Source organism: Notechis scutatus, chromosome Z (assembly GCF_049901735.1).
Source record: "Notechis scutatus isolate UNSWTSFEM ecotype Mainland chromosome Z, rNotScu1.2, whole genome shotgun sequence".
Lineage (NCBI taxonomy): Eukaryota > Metazoa > Chordata > Lepidosauria > Squamata > Elapidae > Notechis > Notechis scutatus.
Window position 1 is genome coordinate 74,747,758 of NC_142025.1, and position 24,286 is coordinate 74,772,043.

At 39.5% G+C, this 24,286-nt stretch overlaps 1 protein-coding gene across 2 annotated transcripts in view; it reads left to right on the forward strand.

Moving 5' to 3' along the window:
• Positions 1-24,286, forward strand: part of CNTNAP2 (contactin associated protein 2) — a 1,285,310-nt gene that overhangs the window by 1,057,390 nt on the left and 203,634 nt on the right. The gene's annotated exons all lie outside the window — the stretch shown is intronic.

Genomic DNA, 24,286 nt, shown 5'->3' on the forward strand with positions numbered 1-24,286 from the left:
CTTTCCTGGTATTCCAGCCATTCACTGTAAGAAGGGGCCTAGCATATTCTGCCCTCTCAGAAGGACCCACCTCTTGTAGGAAGACTTGGAATGGGGGTTCTGTACAATCCAGGAGCCAACCCAGCCTGTCCTAGGATTTGCTGGATACCGTTAGCAATCTCCTGTCTAATGGCCACAGACACCACATTTTTCATATTGTCTGGTACATCTGTCCCTGGGTAGGCCTCACAGTGGCTTTGCACCATTTGGTTGGCAGACAGAGGTGAGGGACAACAGCACTCTTCAAAGTTCAAAATGGAGGATATGTGAGTCTCTTCAAGTCACTCAGACCGAGCTGCAACCCATTCCCCAAATGAATCATGGTCCTCCAGGGCCAAGAAGGGATATGCCTTCCTGCAACTCAAGATGCGGCCGCTGTGGGAATTAGCGTTCAGTTATCCTCCCCACCTGCTGTCACCTGCCTTCTTTGGCACCGTGCAGGTACCCACACACTGGAATTACTGGGAATTAGCCTTCTGGCGAATTAGCCTTTTTTTTTTTTTTTTTAGAATTAGCACTCCTGGGAATTAGTGTTCCATGGGAATTAGCATTCCTTGGTGATAAGATGACACAGCCGAGCAAAAAAGCAATGGTGGGGAATGCTATGGCTCGTTGGTCCAAGCCTAGGCTCTTGCACCAGAATCACTTACTTTTAATTTTTTCCAATTGTGGCTTCAGCATTAGGAGCCCTCGAATTTAGAGTAGGCAGGGTCAAAGCCCTACCTCCATGAACAGCGGTGGCTCAACTGAATCCTCAGGAACTCGTCTCTCCAATGCTTCAGTTGTTTTTCTCCTTCAATCCTTAGTATAAGGACTGAGTCGAAAACTGGGTAACCATGGCAACAGAGGCAGATCTAAACAGCTGGGCAGTCTCAAGATGAAGGAGGCAGAGTTTACCCTGTCCTGGATTCTCGCAGCAGTATAATGGAGAATTACATACATTGAATTTACAGTTTGAACTGTAAGCAAGCAGTGTTTTTTAAAATTTACTACATTCCCATCCTCTGCAAGGAAAGAGGCTGAAGAGCAGACCGCTGAGTTCTGAAGAAGGGAGATGTTTTCTGTGAGAGAAAAAGGAAGTTCTATATGCGGCTTACTTTCAAATTCAGTTTGTAAATCCAATTCCAATGAGTTACATAAATTAAATCTATCTGATAAAAAGACTACAGATGAATTACTGGAGCAGACTGTCTGCAATATAATCTTCTATTTTCTGATGCTTCAATGGCTTGGGTGAACTCTGTGCTGGAGAATACACATGCTGTCTCTTTTTCCTTTTCTTCATTCTTAAAAATCTTTAAAATCCTGGCTTGTAATATTGTTAAAATGTAGCTAAAACAAATTGATAGCCTCTCCAATAAATGTTTTTATAAAAAGTCAGATATGGGTTAAAATGGATTAAAAAATAAAAAGTAAAAAAATATTATTTTTTACTTTTGGAAGAGCTCTACAGCCATTGCTGCCTGACCATCATCTTAGCTCTCCCCCCAGTTGCATTGTTGGAAATTGTACTCTAGCGTCTATTTGGGGTAAAGGACATTCTATGGTATAATGCCCTAGAAAAGCCAGGCTGCAAATATTGCAGTCTCTCAGTAACTCTTCTGCCGTGATTATCACTGATTTTGTTAGTAGAGCCTTCTTGTCAGGCAATATCATAAACAGTGCTTTTAATTGTTTTTGTTCCCATTTAGACTTGTTGAAACTTGAAGAAAACATAAAGATACATTAGATATACATTGTGTCCCATTCCCCCGCTCCCAAAGTTGTAATTCAAAGTCTTCCATAATAGCTGCTGAATATGCATTATTCATTATTCGTAATAATTATTATTAATATTCTAGATAAAGTTCCTTTTTAATGACATTATAATCACTTAATTCGGGGTAGAGTCAGGGCAACTGGATGAGAATAAGCATTTACTGTCTGGATGCCCGTCCTGACACCACATGAAATTCATAATAAGTATATTTTCTTTCCACCCTAGGAGAGAAACATCTGCCACTACCTAGGATTGAACTTTCAACCTTCTGAGTTGGAGTCGAGTACCTTTACTGCTAGGCCACCATTCCATTCTTAATATTTGAAATATTATTTGAAATATTAATAATGTAGAACATTTACATCCATGAAAGATTTTAACACTGAGGGAGATTCCATTATTCCATTAGAAAATTTGAGTTCAACACACAAGAGAAAGATATGTAGCAAGAAAGAAAAATATAGACCTGTTTATTTTACTATCCACTGATAGGGCAGAGTTCCAATCCAGTATTTTAATTAAATTTTAAATGTATATAGAAAATTTCTATACTTTTTCCATAATTTAAATTACCATAAATGTAAATTGCCCAAGAATCTTTTATAAATGCAAATCATTTTGCTATCATTTTGAATGTATAATTTTCTCCATTCAAATGTTCTTTTTAAACCTAATAATTTTATGCATATATCTTTCAGTAATACACACACACACACACACACACACACTATATCTCCAGATAACCTTAAATAAACTAGATGTCTTTCTGAGAACTCTTTATTGCACTGTCATCTCACATTGGTCAGCAACTTAGCTTAAGGTTCGCAAAGGACATCCAAAAACAAACCCCATAAGATTAGCAGGGGCAAAGGCTTCTCTGTTCCTATGCTTTTAGTAAGAAAAGAATTAAACATCCAGTTGTTTGCTATTAACTTAAGGAGTGGCAATGTTAGGTAAGAAAGTGTAACTTCTTGCCGGATTCTCATTCTCTTCTGTATTGCTAAAGACTCAATTGCTATTTCACATTTATTGTCTCTCTAATCTGGCAAAGAAATAATTGAAAACTTGCCAATGTTTTACACTAAATGGTTTTCTGCTGTTCATACATTCAGCAAATACCGACCTAACCTAATTTAGGAAATGTGGAAACCTTTGCTGGATCTATTTATTTGCCACCAAATCATTCAATATCAGGGCTGTGTTACCAATAATAATGCTGATAATTGTTAAAAAGTCAGCCTCATCTAGTATAGTTGAAAATAATTGTCCACACTGCAGTGGCTTTTTACATTCAGGATCTAAAAGTGAATCTTCCTGACAGGCTAATAAAGCTGTCAAGAATCCCTCTTTTTCACTCTGCCTGCAATTGGACACCTGATGTGTACAGATTTTATTGTCATTGCTTTTCACAGTATACTAATTCTGAAAATAAATAAGTCTGTTTCACTGTGTTGCTTGTTGGAGTGGGACTAAGGAAATTGAATGTGGGTAGACAGTGAAAATGTAGCAATCCATCCATACAATATTGAGGGAACTAACAGAAATACTATATCTATGAAGGGGCATTTTAATCAAAATCATATTTTGCATCTGCTGTTTTATTTTTCTCTAGATTTCTGTGAAATGTCTTTTAGATGCTCTATACTATTCTTCCCAACATGCTTTTTGAAACAGAAAAGTAGGAATTGAAACATGCCAAAGAAGAAAATATCTGTTGTTTTGGTATATAAAAATAAATTTAAAAGATACAGCATTATATTCTGTTACACTATGCAAAAATAAATTTTAAAAAAGTAAGAGATACATCTTGCATATACAGGTAGTCCTCAACTTCTCTAACCCCCCCAGAGTCTTCTGATTAGGGAGAAGAAGGTATATAAATTTAAATAAATAAATAGATTTAACTGCCTACATCAGTGATGGCTAATCTTTTCAGCACCGTGCCCAAAGCGTACATGCGTGCGTGTGCATCCCCAAAATTCAATATATGCACATCCCCATGCGTGCATGGCAGAGATCTGAAGACCAGCTGGTCGGTGGGAGGTGCACGTGCATGTGCGGTGGAGCTGAGCTGGGGCACTGCCTCGCAAGCCCACAGAGAGAGCTCTGCATGCCACTTCTGGCACGCATGCCATAGGTTTGCCATTACAGGCCTATGTTCTTCTGCACTTATACCATAGCTTTGCCTACACATTTAGTAGATAGCTTTTCAAGATCTATATTTCTATGTCATGTTTGAAGAGAAGGAAGAATATTCTCTAGGATACAAACATTGTTCAATACTAATTATTTAACATTTAAATGAAATTTGCATATGGCATTAAATAGCCAGACTACAACAAAGTGTGAAAATTTACTTCTGTGAAATGCATGATAATTATTATATTTATTTCCCTATAATAAAATAGTTTTAAGATTAAATGATGAAATTTTCTCCTTCTGCATAGCATTAGCTACTTGGAGCTACATATCTGGATGTTGCTAAACAGGACTGTTATTGTTGTGCAGAGGTGCAGATATAGCAACCATCTACTTGTAACTTTGCAGGATCTTTCCATTACTTGCTCCATCTTTTGTCTTGCTAGGAAAAGAATCTGTTCGAAAGGAAAGATAAGATAGATTCCCAATGACATTTCAAAATATGTTAACCAACCCTGAATGGGCTTCTGTCTCCAGAGTTTGCTTTAGGAATGCCATTGAATTGGGCTGTCTGGAAAGCAACAGAATAATGATTATCATCACCATAATAATACCAATAAGAGAAGGGAGTAAGAAGGATAATAATAAGAATAAATAATAATGCTACAGCCATATTACATGGGTAAATACACATAGACATTAGAAAGCATTGTGAGAATTAGGTGTTCAGCACAGTGATGGCCTGAGGGAAATTTGTCTTTAATCTACTTATTTTGGTCTGCAATGCCCTGAAGTACTGTCTTGAGGGAAGGAGTTAAAACAGTTTATATCCAGATGTGAGGAGTCCACAGTTTATAGTTGTGATTAAGATACCAGGCAAGAAACTGGAGAAATGAGTTCTAGTCTTGCCTGAGGCAGAAAACCAGCTGGTGACTTTGGCCTAGTCACTTTCTCTCAACCCTATCAAGAAGGCAATGACAAATCATTAAAAAAAAAACTTGTCAGAGAAAACTGCATGAACTTGTCCAGGCATTCTTTGAGAATCAGACACGATTGCCAAATAAAAATTATTAGAACAGACCATTTTGTTCACAAGTGCCCTTATTTCTGATAAAACTAAACAAAATGCTATTAGTGTCATTATGTTAATGTTCATAATTAATCCATCCAACTGCTATTGTATGTGAGTTGACATTATTAGACCAAAACGAGCATGTATTATAGTGGGCAAAATTTAATAGTCTTTTGTAAGGAACACTGCTTACATGAAGTATTCATCTTCTAAACTAAGGTGGTATATTCAGAAGATTCACTCCACCACAGTCCAAGCACATACCATAGCTTCAAATTATCTAAATATTCCAAATACTGCACATGATCTTAGATCAAAGGCTCAGAAGATTAGATTAAAAGATTTCTGGTAGTGATGTTACAGCGGAGCGGGGAAATGGAGCTCCATTATTCCCATCTGATTTTGCCTGTTTGTGACCCTCGATGGGTATGGTTAACCCTGGATGGGTTAACAAAGATAGAGGGGAAGCCCCAAAGTCTGTGTGAAGAAAGGCAATCTCCCGCCAGAACAAGGGGAAACCCCTTGGAGCCGACAGGAGAGAAGATGGACATTATGGCCCACCTGAAGCTGTGACATCTAGATGAGAGACAGGAAGACCAAATTGAACAACAACGTGGACGTACTGGTGGAAATTTTCTAATCTGCTGCAAGCAAATCTACCCTGAGATAACAATCAAAAAGAGAGAAAGTGGAACTCAAAAGGCTAGAGCAGGATTTCTGCTCCATGAGACTAGCAGCAACTAAGCTGTCAGAGCCATTGACAGATCTGGAAAGAATAACAGAAGGACTTTAAAGAAATAGAGATTGAGCAGGAAAGCCTAGATTAAACATTTGTTAAGGATACTAAAAAAAAAAGTAAGGCCAAGATTATCGGGAATACGTCTTTTTTATAACTGTGGCGGGACTGATTTTGGACTTAAAAGGGGGGAGGAGTAAGAGTGCTATCTACTGACCAAAAGAGTGCATATGAAAGGGAAGTGACTGATGTAATATCCACAAAGTTTGCATAAAGGTTCCTGTGATTTCTAGAGAGAACATTAACTAACTTGAAGGTGGAAGAGTGACAAAAAGGAAAAGAAAGATATTTGATGAACCTCAGAACTGTACACTAATTTGGTACTGTCTTGGATCTGAGGGAAATTGGGACTATGGTGGATTATAAATTTTGATCTTCAAAAAAATCTCCCAAAAGGCTATGACAAGAACAGTGTGGACTAATTTAATGTGGATTATAAATTTGATTGTCTAAGGAAGAAGAAACAGGGCGTTGGTACTTACCTGATACGCCCGTTCTCTGTGAGCTGTGAAGAGCATCCAGTGATGGGAAGGTGCTTCAGTCCCTTCTAGGAAGGCTGGGCTTAAACTTGAGGACACTCCTCCTTCTCCACAAGACTCCTCCTTAGCGTCCCCAGTTTTGCGAAACCAAGGTATTGATACCCTATATGCTTAAGCCTATGTAATAACCCTGGCCGGAACAGACCCCCTACCAGACAGAATAAAAGGGAGGGGCTGGATGCTCTTCACAGCTCACAGAGAACGGATGTATCAGGTAAGTACCAACTCCATTTCTCCCATGAGCTGTTCAGAGCATCCAGTGATGGGACATATCAAAGCTTGGCACTGTCCTAAGGGAGGGACTCCGTCTGGGTTGCAGACCTGAAATAACTTGCTGCAAAACTTGCCTACCAAATGAAGCTGCAGCAGAAGCAAATACGTCAATTTTATAATTTATAATAAATGGAGATGGAGAAGCCCAGGTTGCAGCTCGGCAAATCTCCTCTATTGTAGCTTGGGTCGCCCATGCTGCTGTGGTGGCTGCATGTGGTGGAGTGAGCGGTAATGCCTTGGGGCACTGGAATTAAGTGAGAGTCATACGACTTAGCGATGGTGGCCCTTAGCTATCTACCTATGGTAGAGGGTGAAACCTTGTGCCCTAGGGTGTTAGGCTGAAAAGACACAAAGAGGGTTTCTGTCTTTCTGGAGGGCGCCGTGCACTCTATGTAGATGCGTAAGGCTCTTCCTACATCCAAGCGGTGCCATTGGTGTTCAAGCCTGTGTGAATGACGTGAGCAAAAATTTGGGAGCACCAGCTCTTGAGCTCTATGGAATGCCAAATTAACTTTGGGAATGAAGGAGGGATCTGATCTGAGAACCACTCTATCCAAATGGAAAATGCAGAGATCTTTGCGCACCGATAATGCAGCTAGTTCGGAGATTCTTCGGGCAGATGTAATTGCTATCAGGAAAACTACTTTGTAGGTTAGAAATCGAAGTGTCGTGGTCCTTAGTGGCTCGAAGGGACCTGTAGTAAGAGCCAATAGTACCTTATTTAAGTCCCAAGTTGGATATCAGTGCACTACAGGGGGCCCCAAGTTCTTGGCACCACGTAGAAAACTGCAAATGCGAGAGTGATGAGATATGGAGGTAAAATCATCCCAAGACAGGTGGCCAGGGCCGCCATCTGTCTCCGCAGAGTATTGGGTGATAACACTTTGTTTAGGCCCTCCAGTAAAAATTCTAATAACTGCACTACTGATGGGGAAGTGGGGTCGATCTGACCCTTCTGACACCAACGGCAGAAGCTACACCAGTTGGCCTCATAGATTCAGTTCGTCGAAGGACGTCGAGCCGACTGAATAGTGTGAATAACTTGAGTAGAAAGGTGTTCATCTCTCAGATGTTGCTGTTCAACTTCCATACGGCTAAGTTTAGCCATTGGGGGTCCGGGTGTAGCACTGGGCCTTGAGACAGTGATATGACCGATGATGGGATCCTCCACAGTGGTACCGTCGAGAGGTCCTTCAGATCCACGAACCATGCTCACATTGGCCAATAAGGAGCCACTAATAGCAGGTCCGCTTTTTCTTCCAGCAACTTCTGAATCAATTTGGGGATCACGGGGAGGGGAGGAAAGGCGTATAGCAGTCCGGTGGGCCAGTGACATCTGAGGGCGTTCACGTCCTCTGCTCCCCGCGATGGGTAACGCAAAATGAATCGGGGAAGCTGTGCATTGAGTGGGGAGGAAAACAGGTTGACTACTGGTTGGTCCAACCTCCGAGTAGCCTCCAGAAAGATTTTGGGGTCCAGATGCCACTCTGATTGGTCCAACGTGACTCTGCTGAGCCAATCCGCTTGTACATTCACTACTCCAGATATGTGCTCAGCCTTTAGAGAGAGAAGATGGATTTCGGCCCACAGGAAATATGCTTTTCTGCTTCCCTCATTAGTAGATTGGAATGAGTGCCCCCTTGTTTGTTGATATGGGCCTTTGCAGTTACGCAATGGAGGAATTGTTGAAGTGCCACATACACCATGCTCATTTCTAGCCAGTTGATATTGTGTGCCTTCTCTGAATCCGTCCAAAGACCTTACGCTGTATGTGATTGGAAGTGGGGGGCCCATCCCACTTGATTGGCGTCTGTTGTAACAATCGACCTGTGTGGATCCTTGAAAGGGCATCCCTTGTTGATTTTGGGTTGTGTCCACCATCATAGAGACCTGAGAATGGTTGATGGAACTTTTACGCAAGTCCTGGCGCCGTCTCTCCCGGCACGTTGGTATTGCAACCGGAACCATTGCAGAGTTCTTGCATGGAACCAGGCCCAAGGGATAATAGAAATACAAGAAATCATTTTTCTGAGCAATTTAGAAAGGAAACATAGTTGTACTTTCCTAAGAGTTCTGATATGTTGAGCCAAATCTCTAATGCTTTCTTGTCTGTCAGGGGAGAGGAAAACTTTGCCTTCCAGGATGTCAATGATGGCGCCAAGGTGAATGAGGCTAGTAGAGGGTGTTAAATGACTTTTTGACCAATTGACTGAGAACCCATGTTGTTGTAGGGTTACAAGTGTAGTTTGAGTGTTTGAATTTGCTTGATGGATGGAAGATGGCAAAATAAGAATGTCATCCAAGTAGCATCGAAGTTGGATGGATCTATCTCTGAGTGATGCTGCCAAGGCAGCCAAGACCTTTGTAAAAGTTCTGGGAGCTGAAGCTAGGCCAAATGGGAGAGCAATATATTTGTAATGGACGTTGTTGTAACAGAAACAAAGGAATTTGAAATGTGAGGGCCTAATTGGGATATGTAAGTAAGCTTCTGTGAGGTCTATGGAGGTAAGGACATCGTTTTTTCTGATGCTGAGTAAGTAGATTGGAGAGTGGTCATTTTAAATTTTTGGTAAACTAAATATTGGTTTAGACATTTTAAGTCCAGGATTGCCCTCCACCCCCCTGAACTTTTAGGGACCATGAAGAGGTGCGAATAAAAACCAAGACCTTTTTGATTAGAAGCGACGGATTGTATGGCCCGGATTTCTAGTAGATGTGCTATGGCTGTGTCCATGAGAAACCTTTTTTCTGCCCCCCTGGAAATTGGGGACTTCATAAAAAAATCCAGGGGGGGGAGCTGAACTACAGTACCAGACCAAATCATACTGTGTTCCTGACCCATGCGTCAGTGGTAGAGGAGTCCCATTGATCGGCAAACCTTTTTAGGTGACCGCCAATGGGAATCTCATTGTGGTCATTACTTGGACCTGCAGAAGGGCCTAGATCCTGTTCCTCAAAATTGTCTCCTAGGATGGAGTCCCCTTCTATATCTGTCCCCAGGTTCAATTCTATCTGTCTGTTGTCTGAATCCAGGCTGTCTTTGAAATTTTGGATAGTAGGGTCAGTAGAAGGGGCGAAAGGAACCCCTACGAAAGAGCTGTGGTGACCTGGACTCTGATCAATGAAAAAGAGAGGGAAGAATTTTCTTTTTGGTTCTGGTTTCAATTAGGAGGGGTTCAAGTGCACTGCCAAATAGTTTGTTCTCCGAGATGGGAGCTGAGGCAAGCCACCACTTGTGCTTGACATCTGCCTGCCAATGCCTGAGCCAAAGTTACCTTCTAGCCACAATTTGGGAAGCAATGGCCCTAGAAGAAAATTTAACTATATTGAAGGTAGCATCTGCTGAAAACTCTGCATCTTGATGTGCCCTGATGTTTGAGGCTGGAATGGTATCCCTCAGGTGGCAGAGCCATCTGAGAGATAATCTGGTGAAAAAGGAGGCAGCTGTGGCCGCTCTGATGGCCCATGCATCTGAGACATGTGCCCTGCGGAGGGCTAGTTTTGCCCTCTTTTCCTCAGGCTTGACAGCCTCTTCAGCTTCACTTGGGATGGTTGAGGAAGTTGCAAGCGCAATGATAGGCTCATCCACTTCCGGAGTGTTTAGAAATTTAGAGAACTTGGGTGCCAAATTATAGTATTTTTTATCATGTCCTGTGGGAGTGGGATATGAGGCTGCTGCAGCCCATTGTTTTTGTACTAAATTGAAAAACATGTGTGGCACAGGGATTGCCTCAGTGACTGGTTGAGAGAATATGAGATCCTCTGCTTCCCCTGGAGTATTTGGTGGGGGAGGGGTACCCGTATTATCCAGCCATGCAGTGTTCTTAGCCTTAAATAGCAGGGATTTAAATAATTGTGGGCAGAATAATCCTGTAAATATGGGGAGGTCAGGTGAGAGGTCTTCATCATCAGACATCCCCCTTTCTAGCAGATCCACCTCTCACAATACTTGGTCAATGGTGTGTACTGACCTGTTCTCCATTTGATCCATGGGATCCCCTTGATCTCCCATATCCTGTGTGTACTGAGGGTCTCTGACAGTAGGCAATGATAGTTCTGTGGGGGGGGGTACCTGATGAAGATGTGGATTCGTGATGCCAAGAGATCGTTCAGAAAGAGATCTGCAAACCGAAGCTGAGGGTGTTCGTCCTGCCTGAATTGCCTGTTGGACACCTGCTGCTATGCCCTTCTGGAGAGCTAGCTCCATCCACGCCCTCATGTTGGCAGGGATTTCCTCTGGAAGTTCCTCCTCTTGTCTGAGGCCAGCTGCAGTTGGCATAAATGTTGCCTCTGGGGCCCTCCTTGGTGAGATAATGTTAGAAAGAGCCTCCTGGGGAGGTTGTATCAATATGCTGCTCCTTCTGAATAAATCCAGAGGGGCGGTTGGAGGTTCTGGGCCTGTGAGGTAGAGGGTATGATGAGTGGTGAAGAGGTGGGCTGTGCAGCTGCTCCTGTACATTTTTCCACCTGCCTTTCTAATGCCTCATGGCGTCTGCGTGCATCTTTCTCTGCTGCCTTAGAGGTCTTTTGGGGCTCTGTGGACATCTCTATTTTTAGCAGTTAATCTAGATCTGGAGTTGTAGCTGCTGGCCATGGTAATGCCTTTGATAGCAATGGAAAGAGGCTATGAAATTAGGTGGCTGGAACACCTAGGAGCCTGCTCCCTTAAGGAGCAGGGGATCCTGGAATAAATAGTTCCCCGATGCCTTTAACAAATGTTGTCTCCTTGTTCTGTTTTGCTTTATTATCGATTTATCTATCTATCTATATTTTAATAACTTAAAGATTTGTAGAATTTAAGTCAATCAAGTCAATTTTTGAATAAAGTACTTGTAATATCAAATATGGAGACCAGAACACCCCCCTCCAGACCTGGCACCTATATGAGGGCACAGAGGTCTGTAACTGATAATTAGATCAGTTTAGCTGTACTTATTGCCTGTGGAATCCAGCAGTTCAATTCCTCTATCATCCAGTGGACTGGTGGCAGGGACTCCCCCTTCCCAGGTCCCCCAAAAGGGAAACCTTGTTGGGTAACTTTCCTCACAGACAGTAACAATTACTCAGCAAATTTAACCATGCGGCCTTTAAAATACTGGCTTCCTCGTGGCAGAATGAAAATGAAAGCAGCTATCACCGCCCGGCCTGCTGAAAGCAAAACCACTCAGCGGGAAGGCGCAGGGGCTAATTCCCTGCCCTGAGGTGTAGTGCGGGAAAAGTCTCGTAATAAAAAGGAAAAAAGGCTGCACTTTTAAATGGAAGCTTCAAACCTTGAAGGGACAGAGTATTTACTCAGCCAGCTGGGAGATCGGAGAGATAAGCCTCCTTGTTTAGAAGTTGAAGGCAGCATGTCTCTGAAAGGAGAGGCTTTTAGCCTCCGGGCAGATTGGAAAGATAAGCCTCCCCGTTTATGAGGCTTTAGCCTCGGGAGGCTGGAATGTAAAAACAAAACAAAAAACCAAGCAAAATGACTTTTGGAGGTTCCCAGGGGGCGTGATTGGTGACAGAAACTATGGTATTACCTGACCTGAGAAATAAATCAGCTTAATCGCCAGTGTTCTGTTCCGACCAGGAAAACAATAACACAACCTGTCTGAAGAAAGGCTGAGCTAAAACTGGGGACACTAAGGAGGAGTCTCGTGGAGGAGGAGGATTGTCCTCAAGTTTAAGCCCAGCCTTCCTAGAAGGGACTGAAGCACCTTCCCATCACTGGATGCTCTGAACAGCTCATGGGAGAAGGGGGGAGCACTTACCATTAAGTCGTAGGAGGAACTAATTATTATTTAAGAATGCTTAACATTTATCAATTATTTAACTATTAATTGTTAACAAATTATTATTATTAACTTGGTAGATTAGACCTATATATATATTTTGTTGGGATTGTGGGTTCATCCTTATTGATATCTTCATTAATATAACATTAGAGAGCAGAAGGTGGCATAACAAGGGGTGGGCAAAAGAATCATTGCAGTGTAAAAATAATTATTGTGTCTGTTAATTTGGAGAAACACTTTCAGGCTATTGGAGATGACAAGTATACTGTCTATATCAAAGATAGGAAAGAAAGCCACATCAACATCTATGCCCTCATCATTACCATCAAATCAATGTTCGATGGAAAGCATGTTAGCCTGGGAGAAGTCAAGCTCAATGCAGAAAATGCAAGCAATTCTATTTTCGATTCAGGAAGTAATGACCAAAAACCAGGAAGTTATGTCCAAAAATCATGAGATTAAAAGCGAAATGGGAGAGATGAAGGGGGAGATACATAAAATGGACTAGAAGATTGTGACTACCCAACAGACAATAACAAAAAATGAGCATAGAATACAAAGAATAGAAAGAAAGACTGAACAAACAGAAAAATAGTGGAAGAAGTGGATTATAAACTAACCCAGGCTAATAGAGAACTTGTGGAGACAATAATCTTCCTCAAAATGGAAAAGGCGTTGTTTTATCTAAGGTTCCAGAACATTGTGGAAGAAAAAGAGGAAGACATTTTTGAGGTGGTGACAGTCTTTGATAGAACAGGAAGAAAGAAAGAAGGTGGAGAGCAAGCTGGACAAACCAGAAGGGCAAGAACAAAAATGCAGAGGGAGATAAGAACAACTAGAATGGTAAGACCTATATATAAGTGAAAAGATGGAAGAGAAAGTTAAGAAAAGATGGAAGAGAAAGTTAAGAAAGTTAACATAAATGGATTGAATTCCCCCATAAAAAGAAAATAAATCTTTACCAAACTACAAAAATTAAAATTGGATATAATTTGTCTCCAAGAAGTGCATATTGAAAAGCAATACAGTAATCTATTGGAACACCCTAAAGTGGAGAAATTGTACTCAACATTAGCACATCAAAAGAAAAGGGGGGTAGTACTATATATTAAGGAATCATTAAAAACTAAACAAATGTATGCAGATGAAGAAGGAGAATATTAATGATGGAAGTATTAATAAACCAGAAACAATTTCTCTTGATTGCAATATATGCCTGAACAAGCAACAGGAAGAGTTCTACAAAAGACTTCATAAAAAGATAACAGAAATGGTTTATGAAACTATATGCATCATAGGGGACTTCAATGCAATTGTAAACTTTAAAAAAGATTACAGAAGCAGCAAAAGAAATTTTTTAAAAAACAAGAACTCTCCCAAAAATCTTCTTGACATGATACAAGAAATGGACCTGCAAGACCTCTGGAGAGAGCTTAACCAAAAGAAGAATCAATATACTTTCTACTTGAATAGGCATCAATCATGGTTGAGAATAGACATGTGGATGACTCCAGGAATGAGGACAGAGGTCTAAGAGGTAGAGATAGTAACAAACACATGGGCAGACCACAATCCTATAAAACTTACATGGATAAAAGAAGAAACTGAGATGGATAATGAATCAAACTATTCTAAAAGATAAATAGGTCACACAAATGATGGAAAAAGAAATGAACTTTTTCTTTAAAGAAAATAAAAAAGAAGAAACATCACTACAAAACATCTGGGACATGGCAAAAGCATATATGCGAGGATTAGCGATAACATGCATAGCAAGAAGAAATAAGAAAAAGAAACAAGAGCAAAACAAGTTACAAGAAGAGCTTAAAGGATTAGAGAGAGAACTGCAAAAGGACCCACAAAAAAGACAAAAGAAAAAGGTGATTTAATAAAACATAAACTGAACCTAGAGGATATGGTGCAAAAAATTAAAATGATGAAACAAAACTTTTTTGAACATGCAAATAAGCCAGGGAGATTGTTAGTGTATAAATTGAAAAAGGAAAAAGAGAAGAAAATGATACACCAATTATTAGATGAAAAGGGAATCCTTCAGCATCAGAATGAAGACAAAAAGAAAATAGCTCAGGAATTCTTTAGGAAACTACAGTCGAGAACAAAGATCAGAAGATAGAACTATACAATATTTGGAAAAAGCTGCATTATCTAAAGTTCCAGACACAGTGAGAGTAATGTTGAATGAAAGGATAGTGACAATAGAAATAATGGAAGCAATTAAAAGGCAAAAAAAAAAAACCAATAAAATGTCTGGAGCAAACGGACTTTCTGCAGAACTCTATAAAATTTTACAAGATATACCGTATATGCCGGCGTATAAGACGACCCGGCGTATAAGACGACCCCCAACATTTCCACTCAAAATATAGTTTGTTATATACTCTCCCCCTCTTCCGCACGCCTTCCACTTTTGCACTTTTTTTGAGGCACTTTTGTGCACCGTGGACGAATCCCGTGAAGCCGGTGAGCAGCCAGCCTTCTCCCAGCTCCCAAGGAACGAGAGTTCGCACGCCGGGCTCGCTGAGTATCCGGCTGGGGCTGTCAGGAGTTGTTACCGCTGGCGCGGCTCGCGGCTCCAGTCCCGTTGCCTCGGGAAGGGAAAGGCAAAAGGAAGAGCGCGCGGCGCTTTGCAATGGCAGCAGCGGCTCCTGGTTTTGCCTTTCCTTCCTGAGGCAACGCGGGACTGACCCGCGGACCGCACCAGCGGTAACAACTCCTGACAGCCCCAGCCGGATACCTCAGCGGAGCTCGGGCGAGCCTTGTTTCCTGGGGAGCTGGGAGAAGGCTGGCTGCTCCTTTCGGCTTCACGGGATTCGCTTCCACGGTGCAAAAGGGCCTCAGCCGCGGGCAGCCGCAGTGCTTCCCAATTACTATTTGCCAGCGTATAAGACGACTCGGCATATAAGACGACCCCCCCAATTGGAGGCATGTTTTTCAGGGCAAAAAAGTCGTCTTATACGCCGGCAAATACGGTACTAGGACCAATATTGTTGGAGGTTTACAACAAAGCACTATTAAAGGCCAAACTCCCCAAAACCTGGATAGAAGCATACATTACACTAATCTCAAAGGAAGACTCAGACTCTCAATAAATAAAAAATTATAGGCCAATATTACTAAGCATAGATTATAAAATATTTTCCTTTATAAACTTGGAAAGACTAAAAAGCTTTTTAAATGAATTCATACACTCTGACCAGAATGACTTCTTACCCAAAAGACAACTGATAAACAACATGAGGATCATTATGAATGTATTGAAATATTATGAAATCCATCCCGAAAAACAGTTAGCATTAATTTTCCCAGATGCACAAAACACCTTTAATAATATGGATTGGCACTTCAATTGAAAAATATGAATTTCAGTGAAAATTTTGTAAAGATGATTCCAGCAATCTATTCTAACCAAACAGCGAAAGTGATAATAAATAGAGAAATAACAGAAAATTTTAATATAAATAAAGGTACAAGACAAGGGTGCTCACTATCCCCCCTTCTATTTATGTTATCTCTAAAAGTTTTACTTAGATTGAACCAGACAAGACCCAGAAATAAAAGGTTTAAAAATTTAAAAAGAACAATACAAAGTACAAGCATTTGCAGATGACCTAATTTTCATCTTGGAAGAACCTTTAGAAATAGGACCCAAATTAATAAAATAAAAAAATAAAAGAGTTTGACACTGTGGCAGGATTTAAAATAAACAAGAAAAGACTAAAATATTGACAAAAAAACCTTACAAATAAACAGAAAAACAAATTGTCAGAAAAGATGGGCGTGCACCTAACTAAAAAGAATTTGGCTGGGAATTTGTCTAAACAGCAAGATGCATATCTATTAAAGGAGTCAATTATGCTAAACTAATACAGCAAATAAAGATGGATCTGAATAAGTGGAAAAACCTACAGTTGTCACTAGTTGGAAGGATATCCACAACAAAAATGAACATTCTACCAAAATTGTTATATTTATTTCAAACAACCCCAATAAAATTATGAAAAAGGTTCTTTGAGGACTTAAATAGACTGATTTTTAAATTCATCTGGCAGGGCAAAAAAACAAGAATTAAAATAAAAATCCTACAAGACACTAAAAACAAGGATGGGTTCGGGCTCCCAGATTGGGAGCTGTACTTTCAGGCTTCAATACTCACATGGGTGAAGGAGTGGATAAATTAAAAAAAACAAAAGAATATTGACAACAGAAGTACAATTGGGATGGCACGCATTCATATGGTAGAGGAAAAATAAATCACACAAATATTTCCAAAGGCACTATATTAGAAACGCTTTGGTGTCAGTATGTGAATGGGCATTGGTAAATTTTCCTGTGAATGCCCTTTCTATCTATGCTGTGAGAGAGCCCAGGATGGGGTAGACTCCTTCTTATGACGTCATTAAGCTGAGTCTGTTCTTGTATATATAAAAGCCAGCCCCCGGGAGTATCTTGGTGAAGATACTTGACAGACTGAAGAAGTGTCTCTAGAAGCAAACAATCTCTTACATTAACATGTTTTACCATCTCCAGACGAACCAAGGGAGGGGCTGGGCTCTCTCGCAGCATAGATAGAAAGGGCGTTCACAGGTAAATTTATCAATGCCCATTCTCCTCCATGCTGCAGCAAGAGCCCAGGATGGGACATACCAAAGCTTGCATGTCCACGGGTGGGTCCTCATCCGGCCAATCACTCCGACTGGAACCACTCACAGAAGTACCCGTCTGCCGAAGGCCGTAATCACTAAGGCAAAGGAATCCAGATGGTAGTGTCTGATGGAGACAGGGATGTCCACGTGGCCGCTCTGCAAATCTCTTCCAAGAATGCCTGGGTGGCCCAGGCAGCTGAAGTGGCCACACTTCTGGTAGAGTGCGCCATCAGACCTCGAGGCACCAGAAGAGCCACCGCTTTGTAGGCTTGTGCAATGCACGTCCTGACCCATCTGCTAATAGTAGGGGGAAGAGGCCTTGTTCCCCAAGTGAGAAGGGGGAAAGGAAACAAACATGGCTTCTGTCTTTCTAAAAGAGGAAGTGCACTTGATGTAAATTCTGATGACTGGAGCCCACCTGTAATCATTTTTGCTTGTTGTTTCTACATTTCTGCTTGTTGTTTCTGCTGATTCACTTGCAGCAATCAACAAATAAATAATAATGCAAACAAATAATTTGTTCTCTTTCTTATTTGTTGCCTCTTTAAACAGGTTTTATGATTTAACTAATTAATTGCTCCTTAATTTACATGTTATTACTCCTTAATTTAATGAAGACATTCACTTAAAATTGACTTTCACATTTAGAATCTATATAAAAAAGGAAAGAATAACCCTTCTCATTAAGAAAACTTCTCATTTCTGCCTGTGATACAATCTTTCTCAATTAACTCAATTCAACCAATATGCTAAATCAAAATGTTCTGAATCACATTTAATCAATCATTTTTTCAATCATTTTTTTAGGATTGCATAACATTCATTTTTTGGGTTTGAGAGACTATTGGGGGGGAGTAGCATCTTTGGTGAATCCTAATACTGTAATTTGTAATCCTTAGTTTATGGTTTAGTATGAACCAAGCCAATATGACACAGGTAAACAGATGATGGCTTAGTATATTATGTGAGACCTGCATTTTGGAGAGCTATATTTCTCAAAATACTCAGAAGAAATCCTTGTCTTAATAAAATATTAAGGTTACATCATGTATTCTCGTGTCACTATTTAAGTGGTAAAGATAAACCATGTAGCAGACTAGATTTCAAAACTGAATAGCTATTTAAGGCAGCTGTTAAATATTTGCTTGACATCACTGGCAAACTCTGAAAATATTACCATATTAAGTCCTTAAACACTTTCATGGTCAGGCTTATAACAATCCTGCACAAACTTGCTTGCAAACAATTGCAAGGTAGGTGAGATGAACATTTTTGGCATACATATAAATCCTTTTTTTCTCATCACCCTATGCAATGGTTATAATTTAGAACTTGGTATGTTAGTCTGGATGTGGGATTCAAAAATTTTTATTACCGGTTAAATGGACATGGTTTGGTAGGCGTGGTGTGGCTTGGTGGATGTAGCAGGGAAAGAATACTGTAAAATCTCCATTCCCGCCCCAATCCTGGGGGAAGGATACCGCAAAGTCCCCATTCCCTCCTGTTCGTCTTCTAAACTTAAGATGATATAAAGCCATTGCTTTATCATGCTGTCTCTGATCTGCAGCAGTTAATGGCACTTGGGGTGGGTTTTCCACAATATCCCACAGTTCCTTAGCTTTCAGGAAACATTCCATCTTTGCAGCCCAAATTATATAATTCTTTTGACCCAATCATGGTAGAGAGCTCTCCTTAATTTTATCAGCCATGTTGCATAGCTTTTCTCTGCCTTGTTTCTCCTTTTAAATACAGACAGTCTCTCTCAGCTTAAATAGCAATGCAATCTTTTTGTGTGTTCTGGGCCCATAACCTGTTAGATTTTGCAGCTGAAATTCAACTCCAGAAAGCACACACTGATGACTTATTCAGCAAGATTCATTAACTTCTTTATAAACATAATAATATATAAGTAAATGTATAATACCAAAGTCGGTTCTTCCAACTTAGAAGTTACAAGCAAAAACATAGGCAGGCAGAGAAGCAGTTTCAGTTCAGCCGACAGGATAAGTAAGAGCCACGCCAGACTACTTCTAGTTTCACTTTCCAATTCAGCTCCCATTGGCTGGTCCATTGCCATGTCTATTCATTGGTTGACTTTGTTACCATGCCTCTGCTACTTCATGAATATTCTGACAATGAGGCACCTAATATGCCACCAATAACTGAAAACACTGTGTTGATATTAAGTACAGTACATGGATTTCCATTACTGCTATAGATGGTTAGGGTTTTTTTTATTTGATATTTTTAATTAAAAAATTATGTGGTCTCATAAAATACAAAAAATGCATTTTATGTGGATAAAAATCCATATATTGAGAACAAAGCAAATAATATTATTACAATTAAAGTTTGTAGCATGGATTAAAATTGCCATTACATCACAGTATTTAATTGCCTTGAAAGACTTCCTTAAGGTCTCTAACCAAGAAGTCCCATTGGGCTTTTTCAGGGAAAGAATTCACAACTGTCAAATAGAGTGAATTCATCAACTGTCTGATTATCACTATAGGCATGGCTAAGCATTTTTTCAAAAGTTCAGTAATTGGAAAATGAATAACTGACAGCTGTGATTAAAGCACATACAACAACTAGCCAACTAACTTTGATACAGACAGATTGTGCTACCTCAGCCCATGTGGTGAATATTATGAGAATGTAGAAAATTGGGTTGAATAAACTGGGGTGCATTTAATCATGCAATAACAGGTCATGCAAATCCAGCTTGCTGTGTAATAAATATTTCTCTGTTTGAAAGGAAGGAAAGATATGTTATTTGAGCAGACATGGATTTGCACCATCCAGTTTAAAATAGTTTTTCACTCCATGTAGATCTGTGACTGGAACATTGATATCAAAGACACTGCACAGGATAACAGCACACATATTTAATTTTTTTAAAATATATGTAAAAATAACCTATAAATGAAACTACTATGCCTGGCATTAGCTTAATGTAAGGATATCCGTCATATGATATGGCAATTCTAGGACCCTTTAAGTAATCTTCAAGAGATTACTGCCTATCTATTTCATTTTATTCATAGAACTTCCAATCAAGAAGTTGTATGTCAGCTACATCCATAGAGTCAAATCTCATCTATTACTCACTTTGAAAAACTAGAAAACTTGGATACAAAATTATTTCATTCTTGAAACTCTATGGACATGCAATTGATATATTGGTGCTAATTCAGGAGATTTCATAAATATATATTATTATTGCTTGAAGAACAAATGCTGGGTGAAGAATTAAGTTCTTACTTTGTTTATCTTGAATATTCCTAACTTAAAAGCATATTGACTTTTTTTTTTAAAATAAAAGTTTTATTAATTTTCAATAAACAAACATACACAAACAAAACACAAAACATAAAAACATAAAACTTCTTTTTGGAAAGCGGCTTAGTCCCGGTTTACATCTTTTTATACAGACATAAATCAAATTCATGCTCACATTTCATATCTTATTTATCATTCTACATTTTCTATATAGCTTCTCCCCTCTTTTTACTCTCTTAATTCTGTCTTATTTATTTCATCTCAATTTAAATCATTATGCTTGTATCATTTGTCTGTTCTATTTCAATTATCTATTATCTTTTCTCATTAACACAAAATTTCTCCTGTAATCACTGATTGAAGTATGACACCTTTATATCTTTCCCCTAAATTTAACACTTAAAATAATATATAGTTTCCATTCTGATTCTGCTTAGTACATTCTAAAGCTACATATTATATTTTAAAATAAGAAAATGATAAGTTTATAATATAATTAAAACAATAATCCATAGCAAATTAAACTCTATCATTAAATCTTAAGCATTTTACACATTCCTTTTAATATTTTATCCCATTTTATAATCATATAATGTTCCAGTTTTCTAACGTTATTTCGAATATAAATACCACAATACAGTCTTATGTACTTTTGCAGAATCTCTTTTAAAATTATATTTTTACCCATTATCTCTGAATAAATCCTGTTTCTTTACATCTTGCTTCAAACCTTTGTAACTTCTCTTCCTTTTTTCCTCTCCTTTCTTCTCCAGTCTAGCCTTTTTACCCCCCCCCTCTCTCTTGATCTCCACCCTCTTAATCTCCACCCTCTTCTGTATTCCTCTTTTCTGTTGCTTTCTGACATTGTATCGATTTTTCACCTTATTTTTTCCCTTTTTTGGTTGTTTTTTTAAGTCTTAAATTCTCCATTCTCTTTCCCCTCTTTTCCTTTTCTTCCCCAACTAAAGTTGTTTGTTCATTAAAGATGGCTTCTTCTTCTTCATCCCAGCCTTCTTGTTCTTGCAATTGCTGATAGGTAAAAATCACCATTTCTAAAAAATGAAAAACAGATCCAGAAGAGCCCTTCCCTTCTTGTTCTTCTTCTTTTAGCTTTTTGAATTCCATTTTCAGTTCATCAACAAGTAATGCCATAGTGAAAAAAATTTTAAAACACCCCAAAAGTTTTTAGTCTTTCAAATAATAATTTCCAAAGATCCCAAAGTCACCAAGCAGTCCAAGTACACACAGTCTGTTTCATTTAGCACTTTCTTCTTTTTATACTTTCTCTTCCTGGGGTACAGTTCAATTGTAAAGTTCCAAAATGTATCTTTTAGAAGTCTTGTTACAATTTAACTCTAGTCTTATAAGTTCCAAGCAGCCTCCTCCAGCAAAAATCTTAATGTTAATTCTTTTCCTCTCCCTTCCACTTATAGCAAAGAGTAAAAAAAAAAAAATTCTTTTTCAATGTTCAGAAATCTTTAATGTCCCCTTGGCTTTAACTTTCAAATTTAATTACCTGCTGGTGCCAGAACGGGTTTTTCCAATTTCCATCTGCTATCACCGTAAGGAAGGAGAGTGAGAGAAAACAAACTTTCCCTTTTAACTTTCATCCACCGCTTTTCCCAATCTTCTTTGGGAACGATGTATCTTTGACAAAATTAAAATTCCAGGGTATTTAAATGCTACTTATTATCCCAGTCAGCCAGAACTTTTTCAGCTTCCTCCTGCACATTCTTATCTGGATGAAAGCTTCTTTGTGGCAGCCATTGCTGACCGCCGCTCCACCGCCTTCGGAAAAGGGAGTTAAGCCAGCTGAGAAGGGGGGTTGCGATTCCGCCAGACCCCTGCTGGTTCTCCCCTATCTTCAGTTACCTCTACGGGGTAACTATTAGCCCCCAAATCCGGCTGGATCGGGAGCACTCCAGCGGCGAGCGCAGCAGAAACCACACATGATCGCGGATTCCTGCCGCCGCCGAAGCCTTACAAACCGGAAGTTTTCTGCATATTGACTTTTTCTATGAATACTTACACACTTTGCAATTTGCATAGCTTGACTGGACAAATGTTTGCCCTACAATTGAAAAAACTGTAACTGTTGAGTCATTCTTCAGTGACTCTTCATATTTGACAATTGCACAGGAAACATGATTTTTCTTTCCCTCTTTCAAGTACAGTGCATTCAGAAAGTATTCAAACCCCCTTCACTTTTGTCAATTTTGTTATGCTGCAGCCTCATTCTACAGTTGTTGAAATTCATTTTTTCTCATTAATGTACACTTAGTACCCCATAATGACAAAGTGAAAACAGAATTTTAGAAATGTCGGTTAATTTATTTAAAAAGAAAAAACTGAAATATCACCTTGGGATAAGTATTCAGACCCTTTACTCAGTACTTTGTTGAAGGACCTTTGGCAGCAATTATAGTTTCAAGTTTTTTTAGTATGATGCGACACGCTTTACACCTGGATTGGGAGATTTTCTGCCATTCTTCCTTGCAAATCCTCTCAAGCTCAGTCAGGTTGGATGATAACCATTGGTGGACAGCCATTTTCAGATCCTTCCAAAGATATTCAATAGGGTCATTCAATAGGGTCATGGCTCTGGCTGAGCCACTCAAGAACATTCACAAAGTTTTCCCTAAAGTCCCTCCTGTTTTGTTTTGGTTGTGTGCTTTGGATCATTGTCATGTTGGAAAGTGAACCTTCAGCCCAATCTTAGGTCCTGGGTGTTGTGGAACAAGTTTTCATTGATGATATCTCTGTACTTTGCTTCATTCAGCTTTCTGACAACCCTGACCAGTATCCCAGTCGCTGCTGCTGAAGAACAACATGATGCTACCACCACCATGCTTCATTGTTGGGATAATTTTTAGCAATGTCTGATTTCCTCCAGACATTTAGAATTCATGCCAAACAGTTCAATCTTGTTTCATTCGTCCAGAGAATCTTGTTTCTCATAGTCTAAGAATCCTTTAGGTGCTTTTTTGCAAACTCCAAGCAAGCTTTCAAGTGTTTTGCACTGAGGAGAGACTTCTATCTAGACACTCTGCCATAAAGCCTAGATTGGTGAAGACCTGCAGTGATGGTTGTCCTTTTGGAACTCTGTCCCATCTTCGTACAGGATTTCTGGTGCTCAGTCAGAGTGACTATCAGGTTCTTGGTCATCTCTTTTACTAAGGCCCTTCTCCCCTGATTGCTCTGTTTAAGCAGGCGACCAGCTCTTGGTTGTGCCAAACTTCTTCCATTTGAAAATTGTGGAGGCCACTGTGCTCTTAGGAACCTTCAGTGCAGCAGATATTTTATTGTAGCCTTTCCCAGATCTGTGCCTTGCAATAATTCTTTCTCTGAGCTCTTCTCCTTTGACCTCAGGGCTTTTGCTCTGCTACAATGTCAACTGTGAGGCCCTCTAAGGAGACATATGTGCCTTTCTAAATCATGTTCAATTAATTTAATTTACCATATATTGATGGTAATCAAGGTATAGAAACATATTAGCAACAATCAAGAGAAAGGGGAGGCACCTGAGCTAAATTTCAAGTGTCGTGGCAAGGAATCTGAATACTTATGTTAATGTGATATTTCACTTTTTTATTTTTAATAAATTTATAGAGATTTCTAAATTTCGGGTTTCACTTTGCATTATGGGGTACTGAATGTAGATGAATGAGAAAAAAAATGAATTTCAACAACTGTAGAATGAGGCTGCAGCATAACAAAATTGACAAAAGTGAAAGCTGTCTGAATGCACTGTATAATGATGACAACTTACTGTAACTATGGTCTGCTTAAGAATATGCAATATTTCTCTTGCTGCTGTCACTAATAACAAAGTATCAATTAGATTACAAGGATTTGGGTGCAGTATATTTGGAATATATGGAGGGGGTTGTGACTCTACATTCTTTGGTTGAAGCAAAGTATCTAATCATGTTAGAGCAATGCATTT